At 37.1% G+C, this 10,032-nt stretch overlaps 1 long non-coding RNA gene across 1 annotated transcript; it reads right to left on the reverse strand.

Annotated features, from left to right (window-relative positions):
* Nucleotides 1-8,504: 8,504 nt before the first annotated feature.
* LOC127926837 (uncharacterized) lies at nt 8,505-9,686 on the reverse strand. Its single transcript, XR_008125192.1, has 3 exons — nt 9,335-9,686; nt 8,799-9,215; nt 8,505-8,690 (listed from the first exon to the last, which is right to left on the reverse strand). It is a non-coding gene; the product is annotated as an uncharacterized LOC127926837 (long non-coding RNA).
* Nucleotides 9,687-10,032: the final 346 nt, after the last annotated feature.

A 10,032-nucleotide genomic window follows, 5' to 3' on the forward strand; every position in this document is an offset into this window, starting at 1 on the left:
TAATCCATTAATTAATATAATCCATTAATATAATCCATTAATGAGTAATCCATCCATTAATATAATATCCATTAATGAGTAATCCATCCATTAATATAATCCATTAATATAATCCATTAATATAATCCATTAATGAGTAATCCATCCATTAATATAATCCATTAATATAATCCATTAATAGTAATCCATCCATTAATATAATCCATTAATGAGTAATCCATCCATTAATATAATCCATTAATATAATCCATTAATGAGTAATCCATCCATTAATATAATCCATTAATGAGTAATCCATCCATTAATATAATCCATTAATGAGTAATCCATTAATATAATCCATTAATGAGTAATGAGTAATCCATCCATTAATATAATCCATTAATGAGTAATCCATCCATTAATATAATCCATTAATGATAATCCATCCATTAATACATCCATTAATATAATCCATTAATGATATAATCCATTAATATAATCCATTAATATAATCCATCCATTAATATAATCCATTAATGAGTAATCCATCCATTAATATAATCCATTAATATAATCCATTAATATAATCCATTAATGAGTAATCCATCCATTAATATAATCCATTAATATAATCCATTAATATAATCCATTAATGAGTAATCAATCCATTAATATAATCCATTAATATAATCCATTAATGAGTAATCCATCCATTAATATAATCCATTAATATAATCCATTAATGAGTAATCCATTAATATAATCCATTAAATATAATATCCATTAATATAATCCATCCATTAATGAGTAATCCATCCATTAATATAATATTAAATAATCCATTAATGAGTAATCCATTAATATAATCCATTAATATAATCCATTAATATAATCCATTAATATAATCCATTAATATAATCCATCCATAATAATCCATTAATATAATCCATTAATGAGTAATCATCCATTAATATAATCCATTAATGAGTAATCCATCCATTAATATAATCCATTAATATAATCCATCCATTAATATAATCCATTAATATAAATCCATTAATATAATCCATTAATGATAATCCATTAATATAATCCATTAATGAGTAATCCATCCATTAATATAATCCATTAATATAAATCCATTAATATAATCCATTAATATAATCCATTAATATAATCCATTAATGAATAATACATCCATTAATATAATCCATTAATATAATCCATTAATGAGTAATACATCCATTAATATAATCCATTAATGAGTAATCCATCCATTAATATAATCCATTAATATAATCCATTAATGAGTAATCCATCCATTAATATAATCCATTAGTGAGTAATCCATCCATTCATATAATCCATTAATGAGTAATCCATCCATTAATATAATCCATTAATATAATCCATTAATATAATCCATTAATGAGTAATCCATCCATTAATATAATCCATTAATATAATCCATTAATATAATCCATCCATTAATATAATCCATTAATATAAATCCATTAATATAATCCATTAATATAATCCATTAATGAGTAATCCATCCATTAATATAATCCATAATCCATATAATCCATTAATGAGTATCCATCCATTAATATAATCCATTAATATAATCCATCCATTAATATAATCCATTAATGAGTAATCCATCCATTAATATAATCCATTAATGAGTAATCCATCCATTAATATAATCCATTAATATAATCCATTAATGATAATCCATCCATTAATATAATCCATTAATGAGTAATCCATCCATTAATATAATCCATTAATATAATCCATTAATATAACATTAATATAATCCATTAATATAATCCATTAATGATAATCCATCCATTAATATAATCCATTAATGATAATCCATCCATTAATATAATCCATTAATAATCCATCCATTAATATAATCCATTAATATAATCCATTAATATAATCCATCCATTAATATAATCCATTAATGAGTAATCCATCCATTAATATAATCCATTAATGAGTAATCCATCCATTAATATAATCCATTAATATAATCCATTAATATAATCCATTAATATAATCCATTAATGAGTAATCCATCCATTAATATAATCCATTAATATAATCCATTAATATAATCCATTAATATAATACATCCATTAATATAATCCATCCATTAATATAATCCATTAATATAATCCATTAATGAGTAATACATCCATTAATATAATCCATTAATGAGTAATACATCCATTAATATAATCCATTAATGAGTAATCCATCCATTAATATAATCCATTAATATAATCCATTAATATAATCCATTAATATAATCCATTAATGAGTAATCCATCCATTAATATAATCCATTAATATAATCCATTAATATAATCCATTAATGAGTAATCCATCCATTAATATAATCCATTAATGAGTAATCCATCCATTAATATAATCCATTAATATAATCCATTAATGAGTAATCCATCCATTAATATAATCCATTAATATAATCCATTAATGAGTAATCCATCCATTAATATAATCCATTAATGAGTAATCCATCCATTAATATAATCCATTAATGAGTAATCCATCCATTAATGATAATCCATCCATTAATGAGTAATCCATCCATTAATGATAATCCATCCATTAATGAGTAATCCATCCATTAATGAGTAATCCATCCATTAATATAATCCATTAATGAGTAATCATCCATTAATATAATCCATTAATGAGTAATCCATCCATTAATGAGTAATCCATCCATTAATGAGTAATCCATCCATTAATGAGTAATCCATCCATTAATGAGTAATCCATCCATTAATGAGTAATACATCCATTAATATAATCCATTAATGAGTAATCATCCATTAATATAATCCATTAATGAGTAATACATCCATTAATCCATTAATGAGTAATCCATCCATTAATATAAATCCATTAATGAGTAATCCATCCATTAATGAGTAATCCATCCATTAATGAGTAATCCATCCATTAATATAATCCATTAATGAGTAATCATCCATTAATATAATCCATTAATGAGTAATATAATCCATTAATGAGTAATCCATCCATTAATAATAATCCATTAATGAGTAATCCATCCATTAATGATAATCCATCCATTAATGAGTAATCCATCCATTAATATAATCCATTAATGATCCATCCATTAATCATCCATTAATATAATCCATTAATGAGTAATCCATCCATTAATATAATCCATCCATTAATGAGTAATCCATCCATTAATTAATCCATTAATATAATCCATTAATATAATCCATTAATGAGTAATCATCCATTAATATAATCCATTAATGAGTAATCCATCCATTAAATAATAATCCATTAATATAATCCATTAATATAATCCATTAATGAGTAATCATCCATTAATATAATCCATTAATGAGTAATACATCCATTAATATAATCCATTAATATAATCCATTAATGAGTAATCATCCATTAATATAATCCATTAATCCTTTATAATCCATTAATATCCCTAATCCATCCATTAATATAATCCATTAATATAGTTGAGTTAATATAATCCATTTCATTAATATAATCCATTAATATATATAATCTAATGAGTAATCCATCCATTAATATCTGCTTTAACTTTCCTTTATAATCAAAAGGGGAACTACAATGTCTGCATTGAAGGGTTAATATAATCATTGTAAAAATCAAGCCAATCTGAGTTGAGTTAATATAATCTGTTTTCATTAAGGACTATGTGTCTGCTTTAAGGGTTAATATAATCTATGTTAATAAAATGTAAAATGGCTGACTGTGTGTCTGCTTTAAGGGTTGAGTTAATATAATCTGTTTTCATTAAGGACTGTGTGTCTGCTTTAAGGGTTGAGTTAATATAATCTGTTTTCATTAAGGACTGTGTGTCTGCTTTAAGGGTTGAGTTAATATAATCTGTTTTCATTAAGGACTGTGTGTCTGCTTTAAGGGTTGAGTTAATATAATCTATGTAAAATGGCCGACTGTGTGTCTTCTTTAGAACCACTAATGTTCATTGCTTGTAGTCCTTCACCAACATAAACAATAGATGCCTATACTTTCCAGTCTCAGCCATGTTTAGCTGAATCAGGTTAAAGAGTCCAGCCGGGATCTTAAAAACTGCCTGCGTTTTTCAACGTTCCGTTTGATCTCACACATGGATAAAACACCACCTGTAACGTTCTTCTGGCGGAGAAAGCCATCCTGACATTCACCGCTTGACCTCAGCTCAATCTGTGTCCAGGAAACTGGCCTAAAAACTGTTCCACCTCTTCCAGAACTGCAGAACTGTCATTTGAAGTGCTTGCTTATCACATGATGTGTCACGAACCGGATCGAAGTTCCTAACAAAAGGGAGACCACGTAGGAATGACAAAATATAGTCAACTGAATACAATGAACAGTGGTGTGTGTGATCAGTAGTGTGGGTGTTTTACATGCATACATGTGATAATGCTGGGTGTTGAAAGGTGCCAAAGCAAACAAACACAATCTATAAAGGTGTCTGCATGGAGTCTCCTCCATGAATGGGGAAATGATTTATACATTTCAATCAGGACTGACTAAACAATACTATTATGTTACTGTATGGATGTATGAATCTTATTATAATCCTAGTACTGAATATAATGTGTGTAAATATAATCAAGAATCAGAACAAAGACTGTCTGTTCCTTGGTAGAAATGAATTAACTTATCGTCAGACTGGCTAGAATGCTTATCTACACAGGGAGACCTTGGGCTGGTAGTAAATGATCTAAACCGATGGTGGACGATGTGGGGAGGCTTGTGAACTATACTGCCTTTGTATCAGAGTGGAGGAGGGAGGCTTGTGAACTATACTGCCTTTGTATCAGAGTGGAGGAGGGAGGCTTGTGAACTATACTGCCTTTGTATCAGAGTGGAGGAGGGAGGCTTGTGAACTATACTGCCTTTGTATCAGAGTGGAGGAGGGAGGCTTGTGAACTATACTTTGTATCAGAGTGGAGGAGGGAGGCTTGTGAACTATACTGCCTTTCATCACAGTGGAGGAGGGAGGCTTGTGAACTATACTGCCTTTGTATCAGAGTGGAGGAGGGAGGCTTGTGAACTATACTGCCTTTGTATCAGAGTGGAGGAGGGAGGCTTGTGAACTATACTGCCGTTGTATCAGAGTGGAGGAGGGAGGCTTGTGAACTATACTGCCTTTGTATCAGAGTGGAGGGAGGCTTGTGAACTATACTGCCGTTGTATCAGAGTGGAGGAGGGAGGCTTGTGAACTATACTGCCTTTGTATCAGAGTGGAGGGAGGCTTGTGAACTATACTGCCGTTGTATCAGAGTGGAGGAGGGAGGCTTGTGAACTATACTGCCTTTGTATCAGAGTGGAGGAGGGAGGCTTGTGAACTATACTGCCGTTGTATCAGAGTGGAGGAGGGAGGCTTGTGAACTATACTGCCGTTGTATCAGAGTGGAGGAGGGAGGCTTGTGAACTATACTGCCTTTGTATCAGAGTGGAGGAGGGAGGCTTGTGAACTATACTGCCGTTGTATCAGAGTGGAGGAGGAAGGCTTGTGAACTATACTGCCGTTGTATCAGAGTGGAGGAGGGAGGCTTGTGAACTATACTGCCGTTGTATCAGAGTGGAGGAGGGAGGCTTGTGAACTATACTGCCGTTGTATCAGAGTGGAGGAGGGAGGCTTGTGAACTATACTGCCTTTGTATCAGAGTGGAGGAGGGAGGCTTGTGAACTATACTGCCTTTGTATCAGAGTGGAGGAGGGAGGCTTGTGAACTATACTGCCTTTGTATCAGAGTGGAGGAGGGAGGCTTGTGAACTATACTGCCTTTGTATCAGAGTGGAGGAGGAAGGCTTGTGAACTATACTGCCTTTGTATCAGAGTGGAGGAGGGAGGCTTGTGAACTATACTGCCTTTGTATCAGAGTGGTGGAGGAAGGCTTGTGAACTATACTGCCATTGTATCAGAGTGGAGGAGGGAGGCTTGTGAACTATACTGCCTTTGTATCAGAGTGGAGGAGGGAGGCTTGTGAACTATACTGCCTTTGTATCAGAGTGGAGGAGGAGGCTTGTGAACTATACTGCCTTTGTATCAGAGTGGAGGAGGGAGGCTTGTGAACTATACTGCCTTTGTATCAGAGTGAAGGAGGAAGGCTTGTGAACTATACTGCCTTTGTATCAGAGTGGAGGAGGGAGGCTTGTGAAACTATACTGCTTGTGAACTATACTTTGTATCAGAGTGGTGGAGGAGGCTTGTGAACTATACTGCCTTTGTATCAGAGTGGAGGAGGAAGGCTGGTGAACTATACTGCCGTTGTATCAGAGTGGAGGAGGGAGGCTTGTGAACTATACTGCCTTTGTATCAGAGTGGAGGGAGGCTTGTGAACTATACTGCCGTTGTATCAGAGTGGAGGAGGGAGGCTTGTGAACTATACTGCCTTTGTATCAGAGTGGAGGGAGGCTTGTGAACTATACTGCCGTTGTATCAGAGTGGAGGAGGGAGGCTTGTGAACTATACTGCCTTTGTATCAGAGTGGAGGAGGGAGGCTTGTGAACTATACTGCCGTTGTATCAGAGTGGAGGGAGGCTTGTGAACTATACTGCCGTTGTATCAGAGTGGAGGAGGGAGGCTTGTGAACTATACTGCCGTTGTATCAGAGTGGAGGAGGGAGGCTTGTGAACTATACTGCCGTTGTATCAGAGTGGAGGAGGGAGGCTTGTGAACTATACTGCCGTTGTATCAGAGTGGAGGAGGGAGGCTTGTGAACTATACTGCCGTTGTATCAGAGTGGAGGAGGGAGGCTTGTGAACTATACTGCCGTTGTATCAGAGTGGAGGAGGGAGGCTTGTGAACTATACTGCCGTTGTATCAGAGTGGAGGAGGGAGGCTTGTGAACTATACTGCCGTTGTATCAGAGTGGAGGAGGGAGGCTTGTGAACTATACTGCCGTTGTATCAGAATGGAGGAGGGAGGCTTGTGAACTATACTGCCTTTGTATCAGAGTGGAGGAGGGAGGCTTGTGAACTATACTGCCGTTGTATCAGAGTGGAGGAGGAAGGCTTGTGAACTATACTGCCGTTGTATCAGAGTGGAGGAGGGAGGCTTGTGAACTATACTGCCGTTGTATCAGAGTGGAGGAGGGAGGCTTGTGAACTATACTGCCGTTGTATCAGAGTGGAGGAGGGAGGCTTGTGAACTATACTGCCGTTGTATCAGAGTGGAGGAGGAAGGCTTGTGAACTATACTGCCGTTGTATCAGAGTGGAGGAGGGAGGCTTGTGAACTATACTGCCTTTGTATCAGAGTGGAGGAGGAAGGCTTGTGAACTATACTGCCGTTGTATCAGAGTGGAGGAGGGAGGCTTGTGAACTATACTGCCGTTGTATCAGAGTGGAGGAGGGAGGCTTGTGAACTATACTGCCGTTGTATCAGAGTGGAGGATGGACAGTTTAAAACCTATGACGTCACTTTTAGTTTGTAAACTGTACCATGATCAGTACTCTCGAGAATAAACGCTATTGATTGATTTTGAGACTGGCCTCTGTCCATTTTATGTAAATAAGTATCTTACAAATTCTTAGGAATGGGCAGAGTGTTTAATTGAATTGGTTAAATAAACGTATAGGAATATAATTCCTTTAACATGATCCTGGGACACACCCGGGCCCGCCCCTTGTCACTGACGACTCTCCTGGCTCCGCCCACCGGCATCCTAATAAGGAAAACGAGAGCAGAGAGAAAGAATACAGCAAACAGAGTGGGAGGGTTGTCACAGATGTCACCCACCTCTACCATGTCACTCTGAGCTCTATGTCAGCCTGTTGCTCTGTCAGCCTGTTGCTCTGCAGCCTGTTGCTCTGTCAGCCTGTTGCTCTGTCAGCCTGCTGCTCTGTCAGCCTGTTGCTCTGTCAGCCTGTTGCTCTGTCAGCCTGCTGCTCTGTCAGCCTGTTGCTCTGTCAGCCTGTTGCTCTGTCAGCCTGCTGCTCTGTCAGCCTGTTGCTCTGTCAGCCTGCTGCTCTGTCAGCCTGTTGCTCTGTCAGCCTGCTGCTCTGTCAGCCTGCTGCTCTGTCAGCCTGCTGCTCTGTCAGCCTGCTGCTCTGTCAGCCTGCTGCTCTGTCAGCCTGTTGCTCTGTCAGCCTGTTGCTCTGTCAGCCTGCTGCTCTGTCAGCCTGCTGCTCTGTCAGCCTGTTGCTCTGTCAGCCTGTTGCTCTGTCAGCCTGTTGCTCTGTCAGCCTGCTGCTCTGTCCCCATATATACAGGTTTGGAACTAAGCATTGTAACTCTGCCTAACAACACATGTGTACATACCAACGTCTGGCATTATTACAGTTCTATTTATTTCAGATGTCTTTATGTCATGTTTAAAATGAAGAACCTGAGTTTTACTATCGTACATCAGTCCAAGATCACATGTCATGATGTACAATTAGTTGTCCAGTCTGTTCGATAAAATGAAATAAAAATATTGAAAAATAAGTGCTGACAGAGTTGAGGCACATCACTCATGAACCGTAACATGAGCTTAGACTTTATTTTTGCTCTTGGTTTTATTGAAATATAGCAATATATTGCTGTAACAGACACAGAGCCTTTGTAACCAGTCCGTCTAGGTCCTTCTGTCCATCACAGACCCAGCTTCTTCTCCATCTCCTCCCTCAGTTTGATCTTCTGAACCTAGGAAAGGACAAACACAGAGGTGATCAACACAGTAGTCTGTGCTGGTATTCATATCATTAACCTGGATAACCTGATCTGTTTAGTGTTGTCATGAAGCCATCCTACCTTTCCAGAGGCAGTCAGTGGATAGCTGTCCACAAACACCACATAGAGGGGGATCTTGAAGTGAGAAATCTGGAACAAGTATAAAGAGTTACGCTTCTCGTTCACATAAGACATGTTGCCGATGCTTGGTAATGATGGACTGACCGAAAGACTAGTTAAAACAACTTCACCTTCAACCCAGTGGGATAACCATCTGGTTAAAACTACTTCACCTCAGTGGGATAACCATCTGGTTAAAACGACTTCACCTTCAACCCAGTGGGATAACCATCTGGTTAAAACGACTTCACCTTCAACTCAGTGGGATAACCATCTGGTTAAAACGACTTCACCCCAGTGGGATAACCATCTGGTTAAAACGACTTCACCTCAGTGGGATAACCATCTGGGATAACCATCTGGTTAAAACGACTTCACCTCAGTGGGATAACCATCTGGGATAACCCAGTGGGATAACCATCTGGTTAAAACGACTTCACCTCAGTGGGATAACCATCTGGGATAACCATCTGGTTAAAACGACTTCTGGTTAAAACCTCAGTGGGATAACCATCTGGTTAAAACGACTTCACCTCAGTGGGATAACCATCTGGTTAAAACGACTTCACCTCAGTGGGATAACCATCTGGTTAAAACGACTTCACCCCAGTGGGATAACCATCTGGTTAAAACGACTTCAACTCAGTGGTATAACCATCTGGTTAAAACGACTTCAACCCAGTGGGATAACCATCTGGGATAACCATCTGGTTAAAACGACTTCACCTCAGTGGGATAACCATCTGGTTAAAACTACTTCAACTCAGTGGGATAACCATCTGGTTAAAACGACTTCACCCCAGTGGGATAACCATCTGGTTAAAACGACTTCACCTCAGTGGGATAACCATCTGGGATAACCATCTGGTTAACCAAACGACTTCACCTCAGTGGGATAACCATCTGGTTAAAACGACTTCAACTCAGTGGGATAACCATCTGGTTAAAACGACTTCAACCCAGTGGGATAACCATCTGGTTAAAACGACTTCACCTCAGTGGGATAACCATCTGGTTAAAACTACTTCAACCCAGTGGGATAACCATCTGGTTAAAACGACTTCACCTCAGTGGGATAACCATCTGGTTAAAACGACTTCAACTCAGTGGGATAACCATCTGGTTAAAACTACTTCAACCTCAGTGGGATAACCATCTGGTTAAAACGACTTCAACCCAGTGGGATAACCATCTG

This window comes from Oncorhynchus keta, unplaced genomic scaffold (assembly GCF_023373465.1).
Source record: "Oncorhynchus keta strain PuntledgeMale-10-30-2019 unplaced genomic scaffold, Oket_V2 Un_contig_8444_pilon_pilon, whole genome shotgun sequence".
Taxonomy (NCBI): Eukaryota; Metazoa; Chordata; class Actinopteri; order Salmoniformes; family Salmonidae; genus Oncorhynchus; species Oncorhynchus keta.